The following is a 13715-nucleotide window of genomic DNA, read 5'->3' as shown; positions in this document are numbered from 1 at the left end:
CTGAAGCAGGTAACAACATTAGCTATTGTCTTGCATTATCTGGTTTTGTATTCTGCTTTTTAAATAAGCCACGTGCTTTCTTTCATTAAACAGCCTAATCACCAAATACTCAAAACGCTTTTGACTGGGTAAAGTGGTCAGGTTTACCTTCAGTTTTAGGAGGAAAAATGAGTCTTGAATGGATTTAATCCAAACTGTAGCAAGCAAGAAAATTTAGCCAGACTTCATGCAAATGTTAAAGAAAGGTACACACCAAACCTACATTTTGTTACCAGTTTCCAGCCTAAAATGAACCTTTTGCCCCTGGACTTTTTGCTCTTTGAGTTCCTGATATGGGCAGCCTACTGAAAAGCAGCTACTCAGCATGTCGTTTCTACACTAATTCTGGTGGTGTAAATCACCCATGCACACAGGTCCACCAGCGCAGCTGACTTCCGCAGGCAGCACGGGATCCCTGCAGCAGTTTGATACCTCTTCTCCTTTGTTTCCCTGTGTGAGAGACTGAGGGAATATGACCAGAGCACTGCTCTATTGCAGCTATTCCTGGCCATCATATCGGACTTCCACAGCCATAGGAAGTGTAATGTAATGCAGCTCTAAATGTATATCCCTGGCTGGGCATAGGGGAAGTTTTTATGTCTCCTGTTGTGTTTTCAGCTCTGTTTGCTGGGGCAGGAGAAAGGGAAGCGGAAAGGAGAAACAGTGACTAGAAAGCTAATTTGATTTAACCCAAAGCAGATGGATCTCCCACTGGCATGCTTAAAGACTGATTTTTAATAGGATCCCTTTGCTTCAAATGAGAGTTTTAGTGGAGCCTTTGTAATCCATCTCTGCAAACCACTTCTCTCCCATTTTGCTACTCCTGTTTCTGAATTAATCCACACATAAGAAACAAGAGGAGACACAACTCTGGAGACTCAGAGGGGGTGAGGTAGTCATACAATCACAGAATCATAGAATGGCTTGAGTTGGGCTGGAAAGGACCTTAAAGCTCACCCAGTTTCAACTCCCTGCCATGGGCAGGACAGCCACCCACCAGACCAGGCTGCCCAGGGCCCTGGTCTTGAAGACCTCCAGGGATGGGGCATCCACAGCTTCTCTGGGCAGTCTGTCCCAGTGCCTCACCACCCTCTGAGGGAAAAATTTCCTCCTAACATCTAATCTAAATCTCTCCTCTTTTAGTTTAAGCCATTCTCACCTGTTCTGTTACTATCTGCCTGTGTATAGTGACACCAGCCAAATGAAACTGTTTTCAACAAAATCAACAAAAATGCACAATTAAATTTATCTACCTACAGCTCTTAAGTACAGAAACTTTAAATTCAAGATGAAGAAACTATCTGTCAATTTCATGCTACCTGAGAGTGTTAATTGTAAGAAAACATTATTTATGACTAACAGGCATTTATTCACTCAACACTTACGCTGTTTAAGTCAACAGGAATAGGTTAAAGATACGCTGGGATTTGTAGAATCCCCGAAGAAAGACAGCTACACACTAGGAATTTCCATCAAATTGCCCCTGACTAGGCTCTGGAACTCAAATATTCACAGCTTAGTATGACAAGGTGCTATGTGCCAGGCTTTATACAGCGCTAGACAGAATCTAGAGACATTTGGTTAATAATATAATGAAGTTTGAAATTTATTGCGACTTTAATATTGAAGGATTTAAAAAGCAATTAAACTGCTTTAAAATAGCAGAGAGTTTATGGGAATGCAATATGGATTGGAACAAACAAGCCTAAATCAACACTGGTTTGGAAGTCTAGTAAGGACTAGAACTATGGGAGGTAATTCAGGAACAGATGCATCAAATTAATTCCAGTAATACTGGAGTGTTAAAAATGGCAACAGAAGCCAGCTTTGTTCAATAGAATGGAAAACTAATCATCCATTCTCTCTCCTTCTGCCCCTGAGGGGCTGGATTTTCCCGTCACAGCCATTCATTGGTGGCAACAGATGCACCAAAACGTCTGGCACAAAGAAACTGAAGACAAATATAAAACATACAGGGGAAAAAAAGAAGAAGGAAAAAAAGACCCCAAGTGTATGTAATGCAGAGGCAAAGTTGTTTAATGTTTTATGCTGAGATCTTGAAACAGGTAATACACTTGAAATACTGAAGAAATGGTCAGTGCCTCATAGATAAAAAATGGCAGAGGTCACAAAAGAAGCACTTCTGAGACTAGCAGTGATTTAACTTACTTAAGCACATTGTATTTTAGTCACTGTGCATTCCCCATCGCCTAAACTAATTCTGCAGATGTGAGTCCTCCCACAACCTTAATACCTCTGCCATGCTCAGCTCTCACAGGCTGTGCTTTAGAGCAGCCAAGGACCCCTCTTATGGGCACTTGAGTAAAGTTAGGATTTGGGTAGTGTAGAGATGGAGATTGCTCATGACTGGAGTCTTCAACAGCAGTTTTCATCTAAAGGTCTCCAGTTCCTCCTTACACCTATTTGCAAGCTACACTGATATAGCTTCCCTGGTTATTTATTCACCTCGCCGCAGTGAGTGTGTGGAGCCACACAACAGAACTACAGTACAGTTTAGGAAAAAATGAAAAAGGATTGTCTCGGAGGCTGTGCAGAAAGCACTCCAGTTGCTCATAGCAATTTCTGGTCACAACTGGAAGTGGATGAGCAAGTCACAATTTGTTCAGCAAATTTATCACTTTTCTCAAGAATTGTCTGTGAACAGACTGTGACTTTTATTAATTTGTCTTCAGTTGGCAAGGGTGCACCAAATATTTTATGTGAATGAATCCTGGCCAATGGATTGCTCACAGACTTATGTCTGTTCTAATTGCTTCAATATTCCCACTTTGACATTCAAGCTGAGGAGGTTTAGATCAAGCTCTGCTTACAACAGATATGGTTTCATTCCTAAAGTAATGAGAAATTTACCTTTTAGACAGAAGATAGCCATAGAAATCTTCCCCTCATTTAAACAAAGCATAGCAAATCGGAAACAGATCTCTGGCACTGAGAGAAAGGCAAGGAGGAAATAGAGAAAATATTGATTAATGAGATTTATTTGTGCTGCGGATGGTGATCAAAGGGGAGCAAATGCAGTGCAAAGCGCTCACCATTGCTTTTAAAACCAAAATTCCTTTGATGTGCAGCACAGTATCCGGCCGTTATGGGAATTAAAAGAAAAAGCCATGAGAACGTTATTAATAATGGTTTAAATTGAACTGCTTCAGGCACCAAGCACATAGTACCAGTGTTCTGGCTTTCAAATGACCAGCTGGTGAATAATTATTATAAATTACACATGCTTAACCAGTATTTACTATATTATAGTATACAAAACCTCCTGATGCAAACAGTACTACAGTTTCCATACAGAGCAGCTTGCACACTTGTGGAGTTGATAAGCAGTTAAGCACAAAAAGAAAATCTCAAGTACAAAGCAAAGGCTACAGAAGAGCAGAGTGGGTGTGGGGACCATCCCCAGCAGTGCCAGTGAAGCTCCAGCACAATCAGCAAAGCAGCAGAAACATCACACAGATAGGCACACATGAAGCATTTACAACCTTGTACCATTCTCTCTGTATCCCTCCTCACACATCTCAGCTGACCACCTCTTTCCCCATTTGGTCTGACTGGAGGTCAGCTCCCCCAAGGAAGCTTCTCAGCCTCCAGCAGCCAACCCCAGCCTCACTGGTGTCATCCAAGGCACCCAGATGCAGCCAGCGCTGATGAGAACCCTGCCACTCAGATCAGGGAGAGTCATCCCTCCAATTTTTCTGCTCTTTGTGGCTCTTTTAAAGTTTTCCTCGCAGACATAGTGAACTGGAAGCTTCTTATCAGCTCAGAAAGAATGGAATTCTGACAAGGCTTATCCAGAGCAAGACCATTCCTTGCCATAAGAAGGGACAGAGAGCCAAAGAGTGTCTCCAGTGGGTCAGGCTAGCAGCAGCTACTGCCACCCAGGAAAGCAGGACAAGGTAGCAGCTTTGGCAAGGAGTTCCCACCCATCTTCCCACAGTCTCCCCTGACACCAGCAGAGCAACTCTGACTGCCTCATAGCCTTCATCCAACCCCACCTGCAGCCCCCGTTGAAAAGGTGAATGTTCATGTTCTGGTTCTAAAAGACCTTGCACACATAGGTATTTGTCACTGCAGCGGTATCCCTCGTGAGGCTATCATAAAAGTTCTGCCAGTTATTCAAGGATATAAAATGCACACAATTACTTTGGAAGATGCCATGGATCAGTATAAACTCTTTTTTCTCTTTTCTTTTTCTTTTTAAACTGCCTGTCAAGCAACCAAAAATGCAGAAATCTGACACATGTTTGATAACTTTCAGAAGGAGGCATTTTTGAGGAATGTGAAAGGTTAAGGAAACTGAACTTTAAATACTCCATGTTTGAACAGAATTATACCTTGAAAACACCATGTATAATGCCAAAAAAAAAAAAAAAAAAAAACACTTTCAAGATTTACAGGTATATTTTCCTGCCTTAAATATTACGTGATTCCTCCTTTAGTTTTGCCTCATCTACTGTTAATCACAGATAATTCTTTGCTTACAGAAATAAAGAAGATCCTGCTATGCTACATTTTTGTTGACATGAAAAACCAAACTGCATATTGCAAAAACAACTGAACGGCTCTGAAGAGCATCCATCCTCATGGTCTGATAGTACCTCATTTTTGCAGCCCTTAATGTATTTTACCCAAAATGAAACAACAACAGAAAGAGAGAAAAAGAAAACAGAAAAAAAGAAACCAGACTATTTGGACTCTTGTAAGCCAAATCCTAACTTCCTTTCATTATTACTTTTTAAATACAAGATGATCCCACAGTTCTTTTGACAGATTTGTTCAATACTGAAACAACAGTAATGCACTACATTAGCATCAGTGCTAAGCTGAAGCACTGAGTTTACAAGGATCATAAATAGAAGGGATCTAACAACGAACTAAATAAAGTGCATTACAATGAATTGCACTGCGCAGTAGAATGTAGAGAGAAAATCCAAAGGCCACAAAAACAGTTCACTGACTAAAAAAGCTATTAAACTAACGTTTTTACCACAAGAAATAACTTGAATACATTAAAAAAGAGTACATAGGTACAATTTAGTGAAGCATTTGAATTTAAAAAAAAAGCTTATTTGAAAAAAGTACTCATGATAAAACTGTAGAAAAGGCTTAGAATGCCTTAATAAAACAAAAAAAAAGGGGGGGAGAGAGAGAAAAAAAAAAAGAAAGAAAAATCTTGTGTATGTGAAATTAAACATTCCCTACATTTGAGTGAGAAACCTGTACTTTTAGGACCCAGGAAAAGCAAATTAAGAGTTACATTTGAAGATATTCTGACTGTTCTCCTTTCATATAAGCACAGAGGAACAACAGGACATGTTCAGGATACTGAAGATTTAGGTTCACATACTAATCAGATGTGAATGCTGCTTTCTCACATTCTCATCTTACCATACACTATGTCATAGATGCTTTTATTTCTCCTGAGAAGTTTGTTTTGTTTTGTTAGATAATTGAATGTTCACTGGGTAAATAGGACGCATCATGAACAGGATATACTTGGCTTCCTGTGGCAGGTAATTTCTGTCATTGGCTTCAGCAAATATTCAATATTCAAGCAAGAGATCTCTATCAGGATGACCCACCACATAAAACACTAGGATACACCAATGATATCAGAAACCCCATGGGTAAAAGCTGGGGCTGAGATGAGTCCTTCCAGCACAGTTTACTTCTTCTGTCTCTCGGCTAGTGGTAAAAGAGAAAGAAGCTGGTGCCACTCAATGCTCTCTTCCCAGACAAGATTCATTACAAATTAAAGACAAAGGTTCGTTTTTCCTAATGATTTAACTATTTCTCGTCATATCCCCCCATTAGAGTGTTAATACAGCTCTAAGAGAAACAAGAAATATGTATGTCACTCTGAAAATAATGCCTCCTAGTTATTGCCATGGAAATAACAACAGATACAAAGAGTACAACTTTAACACTATTTGATAGAGAAAGTTCTCAGTTAGAGAACACTATTTCTGAACACAGTCACCACCATTAGCTATGTATTTTGACCAGCAATGAACAAAAACCTGCATCCAACGCTCATAAAAACCTGTTCCAGTGGAGGTGACACACTGTCGCTGTTGCCAGTGCTGAAGCATACCATCCACTGCCTCACTGTGCACACATCTGCTGTTTGGTCTCCAGAAATGTTCATCAAGTGTCGATGAATGTCAATGGGTGCCATCTTTTCTACCTAGAGGAATTCAATGACACATATTTGCTTCATACACGCTTTCATGTCAGACTGCCCTGCTGCAGCCATCTGTCACACAGCAACAAAATTCAATAGAATATTGGTGGGAAGGTTCAACCTACTGTCATGCCACCAACATCTGCCTCCGACATTGTGGTCCAACAGAATAAAATAGGAGGCATTACTTTTGTAGCATCCCTCGTAGATTGTGCCATCACTGATCCTAACATGCACCCATTCATCCCTTCAGAGTCATCAGAGGTTGGCAGTGAGCAGAAGCACCATTCAGAGAGTGTATTTGTTCATGAGGTGTTTGTGCATGCATGGGTACAGATGGAACACCCTGAATCCCCACAGCTGCCAGGCAATTTCATTTCATGTGGAAAAGCATCCCCCAGTTGCAGTGTGCCATTCACACGGGGCTAAGTTGAGGAAGAGGGTGATGCTTCCTTCAAGATGCCTTTAGTAACACATGCTGTGCATCAGCAGTCTGGGCAACTAGAAGAAGCCCCAGATCATGTCACTGTTAATGAGAGAGCCTGGGGATGCAGCAGGAAATTACACCCACTTTAGCTGAAATTCATTGTAAAACATCATTGATTAATGATGGCCAACCAGGCTTCAGGAAAAGTTTGTGTCTGGCTAACTGGCTGCAGTTCTCACAGGGGATGTTAGCTTAGAATATGTATAGGGGGGAATAGCGTAGAGAGCATTTCCTGAGATACTCAGAAAACATTTAACCAACTTACAGGAGATTAATGGTTCAGGCAATAGAAAGAAGTTATGTCTCCATCAGCTGAGAATTGGCTAGGGAACAGAAAAGAGAGCCACCATAAGGCAGATTAGTGCTGGCTGAGAAGTTACTTGAGGCAGCATAGCTGGTTGGAGCAAAGCTGCTATTTCTTTAGCCTTGTCAGGGCTCCTGTCAAAGCAGCTGATAGCAGTTGCTGCCAGATAGGTTGTGGACAAGGCTGGTTTGTCAATCCTTGATTATCTTAGCCCAAGAAACACGCCGTTTTTCCTAAAGTAGTTGTGGCCTATTCCTCCCTGCTGTCTTCCCTCATATGGATGGAAACAAATGAGAAATTAACTTACATGCAAGACATAATGAACAGCACAGAAAGGAGAAAAGCACAAGACTTTGCAAACAGAAGAAGCTGGAGGGAAAAAAGGGTGAAAGACAGAATAGCCTCACTGGCATGTTCAAAATTATAATTCAGAGGACAAGTGTTAGACTGAAATAGTTGCAGGAAGCAGGACTATCTTGCTTTTTTTGTGATGGGTTACTCATGCGACAGAAGCTACCTACTACTCAGCACAGGCACGTGGTTTTAGGTTTGCCAAGGAACAATTCTTTCTGTTGTCCCAAGCATTGTTGCCATCTGCTACCAGACTTGGGGGGGTTGAAAAGACCCTTGGAGGTTGATAGAAGCTCCCTAACCATGGAGAACTCCCAAACAACACATGGAAAGATGGAAACCCTCTTGGCTTGAGCCCTTGGGCAGTAGGCTTGCTGCTCCCCACAGAGCAGAACAGCTGAGCACTAGGCCCTGGCAGCTGCTACTGCCCAGCAGGGTAAGCACAGAGGTCAGGGACAGCTTTATATCATTCCCTTGGTCACCATCATCCAGCTACACATCCACTGATGCCTGATTAAAAATGCATTTTATAGTACTAATTGAAGGGTCTTCCCCCAAATCAGCTCTATGCTTCTATCTTGCCTGTGCAGGATACTCAAAATTTGAACAACATACTTTGGCCTGCCCCCAGAAACCTGATATAATGGGCCCAGATTAATGTTTCTTGTACCTATCTCTTCTAGCTTATGAAATTCATCTTACTTTAGGCCTCAATAGGTGGTATTTTTCCTCTTCCTTCCACACCTCAGCTCAGTCTTCCCACTTCCCTTACTCTCACCTTTCTAGTCTCAGCCAATTCTCAGCTTACTGGGATCATTTTATTTCAGACTTTTACAGCACTGTACAGCATTTTCCATAAATACAAGTATCTGAATATTTGGCAATTTCAAATTCATCTCAAGCATTCAAAGAAGTCAAACTTAATAGCATAGTATAACTTATTGTGACATTAGAAATGTGATGGCTTGACTAAATCAAATGCAACCACTTTGTATACTTGCAATTTGTTACGACACCAAAGACCATCAGTACTTCTTTCAGCAGCTTCCTTGGGCTTTGAATCAGCCCCTCCTAGACTGAAAGCAGTAATAACAGGGTCATTACTACTACAAACACCAAATGAAAGGTATCGACTGTCATTTCTTTGAAGCACTATAAAGTTTTATTTTGCTTGTGTAGCTATATGACATAATTAGTAGCCTGTATACTCCTCATAATGTGTTAGTCAGGAAAAAAAAAAATCAAGAGTTACATAAGAGCTACATCACAAAAATAAATAAAGCAAAGGTTCACATTACTCCAGTGATCACTGCATGTAAAATTAAACTTTTTTTTTCAGTTTACTAGGCACATTTGGTCTGTTTCATAAATACATCATTTAAATAATAAGCCAGTCCTAATATGCATTAAAAACAAGCCCCTTCTTTTTGAAACAAAGCTATTCCTAAAAGATGCTAATGTTATTCTTTTTAAATACCCAAACACGCATCCTGCATTAATTTTTCCACATTTCATATTGTACAGAAATAATTACCAGCTTACCCAGCATAAGAATTGTAGTTTTGTTTAAGTCGCAGCAAAAGAGAGCACAGCTTCTTGCATTTCTAAAGTTACCTGTCTTAACTCAGTACCAGTCACCTTTGCAGTACAATTTGTACAAAAGAAATTTAAGAAATGCCAACAAGCTTAAGTTTTATCCACAGTCGGTTGAATCTGAATAGCTGATTTCATCTTTTATCACATAACACTTATGTTTGGATAACCAAAAAATATGGCTATCAAGCTCACTGGAGCTACTTTCAAACTAAAAATGCTAGTTTGTTTAACTGTCACTGTTCCAAGGCATTTTTCAACTTTATAATCTGAAAGTTACATTTTGTTCAAGGTTCCATTATTCCAGTACTTTTACATTGATTTTATTTTCACATAGGATGTATGATTTTATGTTTGTTCAAGTTGCCAAATTATTAAATCAGTCACCGGTAACACCAATAACAAACAACCATTCTAAATATGAAGAGAGCAATGCGCCAACTTATTTACCAACTACAAGATCGTGCATTACCAACATTACCAATGCAGCAGAGGTTCTTCTAGGGCAGCCAATTGCCAAATTTAGAGAAAAAGCTAATGAAATGTGTTTGGTTTTTTTTTGTTTTCCCCAAATAATGTAAAATTAGAGCAACTTCAAACAGCAAGAAGAGATTCTGTTTCAGACAATATTTAGATTGGACACTGAAATCTTTCTCAACTTATTTAAACCACTTTTCTTCATTCCTACTGCAGGGAAATGCAGATCAAAATTTCAGATTCAAATAATTGCAAACATGAGCCAGAAATCTGATCCAAGTTTTGCAAAACACCTCTCCATCATTCAGGGAGAATCTAAATTCTGACACCTCTCAGCTTAGTCATATCTGCCACAATATGGAGGTGTGAGTATGTGACTTCCTGGCTCCATTACCTGCCTCAGCTGAGTTTCACAGCTACTAAGTTTGACCCCAAAGAAGGAACACAAGCCAAAAAGCTGTTGTGGGTAGACGAGGCATATGGGGAAGCAGTGACACAATTCATCCTGTGGGCAATCAGTTGCTACAATTTTAAGGTACCAAGCTTGGCATAAATCTTTGAGGGAAAGTTACATCTCAAACAGTATTTGCCTACTTCAATTGATTCAGGAAAACACAATTCAGTGAGCAAATCAAGCCCTAAATGAATACACCAAGTCAAGATTGCTTTTAAAAATATTACAAACTATGAGAAAAGTCAAAATCAATTTGCATTTTAATTTTCATTTGGGGTCAGGCCAGTTTGTAAATGAGAATTGAGTACACACATAATTTCCTTTTTCCTTTTTCTTTTTTTCCATTATCTCCTCCACCCCAATCATAAGAATTTCATGCACGTTCAGGCTGTCCTTTTGTTCTGCTACAACAAAGTGCCCAACCAATTGCCAGGTCAAATGCATTCAGTCTTCTTTCTATTAGCATAACAGCTGGCATTTGCCTCTTAAAATTCCTTTACTGTCAGCTAATGCATGCCTTCCAATTTGAAGAATTTCTAGTATGGCTTTCCACTCCAGTCATTTACAGGTCTCTTGACATTACTTTAAGACTGTATGGGTCCCCATCAAAGACACAGATTAAAATGTCTTCAGATGATGTTCAGATTTGGAACCAAACATCATTAGATTCCTTTCCCTGATGGGTAAAATAAAACCATAAATTTGAGCAGAACCAACCAAAACCAAAATGAAAACAAAAAACCACACCCTACTATGATAGGAGTACATTTCTTCAGTATATTCAAGACCCAGGAAAGCATTTCAACTCATGCAAGTCTTCCAGTGGGCAAATAATAGTACCTGATAACATTTTTTTTTTATATCTCTTGGAAGACAGAGCCATTGTCACCTCCCGGTCAGAAGCAGCACTACTTTAGCAGCTTTCCAAACAGCTTACAGTCTGTAGTCCATAGAAGAACTGACTGTTCAGTATATGATGCATTTTTTATGAGATGTCCAAGAAGGAACACAAAATAAAAGTAAATATGCACTGAAAAACTAATAAATCTACCAAATTGGGGAAAAAAAAAGCAAAACAATCCTGTAAAATACAAGTAACTGCTGTAAATGTTCTTTATATTTAAAAGGGATATTGGCCTCCAAAATACTAAAGACCATATCTTCCCATCTTCAACAGTAATATTTTTTTAATTTATTTTTCTATGGGGGAGGGGTTGAGTGGGGAAGAAGTTGTTGCTGTTGTTTTACATTAGAATTGAAGTCTGTTGTCATTTTGATAAAATTACATAGCAAATGCAAGATTCTATGATTCTATGATTAACAGGTGCCAAACATCCTAAGGGCAAGTTTTGTTTTGTTTTGTTTTTTACTGCCTTTCTGGGAGCTGTAGCACTACATGTGCAATGCAGAGCAAAGGAAGCTTTCAAACATCTTTGTTCTAGACCAAGCATGTCCAACCCTCAGCCCACAGCCTACATGTGGCCCAGCACAGCTCACAATGTAGCCTAGCCTCTGCTGCCACACCGTCATGGTGGCAGCTCTGCTCCACCAAGCAACCTGGCCTGGCCCCAGGCGTGCTGCTGCAACTCTGCAACAATCTAACAGCCAATCCACACTGTCTGAGATGAAACCAGGACATGCAGTGTAGTGCTAACTCAATTTATAGCCAGTAATTGTTTGCAGTTTCATACATTGGCTAAACACAGACCTGTGAACAGCAAAAAATATGCAGCAGTGCTTTCTGCTTTGGTAAAGGAATTTGAGAATGGGTTTCGGATTGCCAAAAAACACCAATTTTTTGGTGTAGTTGCAATTCCAATTTCAGTTGACATAAGTACATTACCTGCCAATTTTCAAATAGAATGTATAGAGTTGCAATCAGATATTCAACTCAAAAATCTGATCATGCCTCTTTACTAGAGAAAAATATCCTGTGCTTCACCATCATGCCTTATTGTGCTTCACCATCATGACCTTGATGTGCTTCACCATCATGACCTTATTCATGTCATCGGTTTTTGGCAGTAAATACATTTGTGAACAATTAAGCATGTTAACAATCATGGATGAAGTACAGAAAAAGTAAAATTTCATCAAAAGTCTCTGACAAATACCTTGAGAACTCACTAAGAATTGTGAAAGACTGATGCATTAGTTTCACAAAAACAAGGTTAAATATCCCATTAGTTTTATATTTTTGTTTCTCTTTTTTTAGTGATAATATTAAAACTTAAAATAAATGTTGTTACTTATATATGTTAACTGTGTTGTATATTTTACAAGGGCTGCTCTGAACGTAATGCTTCCTATTTTATTCTGTTAGACCACAGCATCAGAGGTGGATGTTGGTGGGATGGCAGTAGAGGTTGAACCTTCCCACCAATATTCTCTTACATTTTGTTGCTGTGTGACAGATGGCAGCAGAAAGGCAGTCTGACAGAATGGCGTCTGACACGAAAGTGCACATGAAGCACAGGTGTGTCATTGAATTCCTCCATGCATAAAAAAATTGCACCTACTGACATTCATTGATGCTTGCTGAACATTCATGGAGACCAACCAGTGGATGTGAGCACAGTGAGGTGGTGGGTGGTATGTTACAGCAGTGGTGACAGTGAGTCACCTCCACTGGTACAGATTTTTACAAGTACGGCATGCAGGCTCTTGTTCATTGCTAGTTAAAATACACAGCTAATGATGGTGACTATGTTGATTTTTTATTTTTTTTTGTAGCTGAGAATTTGCTCTATCAAATAGTGTTACTGTGCTCTTTGTTGTAGTTTCCATGAAAATAAATAGGAGACATTACTTTCAGAGCAACATATGTTTATGCAGCCCAAAATAGTTCATCTTCACTCAACACAGCCTAGGCAAGCCAAAAGGTTGGACACCCATGTATCTAGGCCATATGACTTCTGTGGGCAACAATTTAGACAGTCTGAAAGCTAAGCTACCCAACTTTTCTGTAAGTACTGTTGTGACCTACAGTGTTGCTTTACGTCATGGAAGTACTAAATGGTGTGGTCAACACCTGACATTCTCTTCTCTTATCTCCTAAAATCAAGAACTAAAAACTGTTTTCTACAGGTTCTCAAGCAGAGTGTCTTGCCATGTCCAGGAGCAGAATTTCAGTGGCCACATCGTATTATTTCAGTCTTTTAACTCAGTGTAAATTGACAAAACACCTTTCAGTTGGTCTTTATGAGCTGCTTCATAGTCTATTCAGATGGGACAAAGTCATAGAGGATCCAAAGAGATTACTGACCATATGTTAACCCAAAACCCACTCAGGCATGCAGGGTAGCAGAGTTCACTGACTTTGGTGAGCATTTGATTATGCTCCACACACCTCTATTATTACTCTAATATTACTTTATATTCCAAAGTATTACAGCTATTCCAGCAGATGCCCAGCATCTGTGGGCTTGATGGGGTGCTAATCCTATTACAAGGTGATGATTGGAAGCCTATAGCTTATACTTCCAGATGCTTTTAGGATACAGAGACCGCATATGCTCAAAGAGAGGAGAAGGAATGCTGGGAGAGCTGTTTGGGTGTGAGAACTGCATATGGTATTTGCAGAGTTTCAAGAGTTTCCGGATAACTAAGGACCACAAACCGTACATACATTAAACAGTAGAGATTCATGGCACTTTTGAAAGTTTGGAAAACTTTACCCAGCAATATGCAAACCTGTTAATACTCCCACTGGAATGTGTTGGAGATCCCAGTAACTCTTGGCACGGTACACCTGGCAATCAGCCACTCAAGCTGCTTTACTTTCAGGAAAGTATGGAGGCCTTGT

The sequence above is a fragment of the Numida meleagris genome, chromosome 1 (genome assembly GCF_002078875.1).
Source record: "Numida meleagris isolate 19003 breed g44 Domestic line chromosome 1, NumMel1.0, whole genome shotgun sequence".
NCBI lineage: Eukaryota > Metazoa > Chordata > Aves > Galliformes > Numididae > Numida > Numida meleagris.
The sequence above is the reverse complement of the archived record's forward strand: the minus strand, read 5'-3'. Positions refer to the sequence as shown.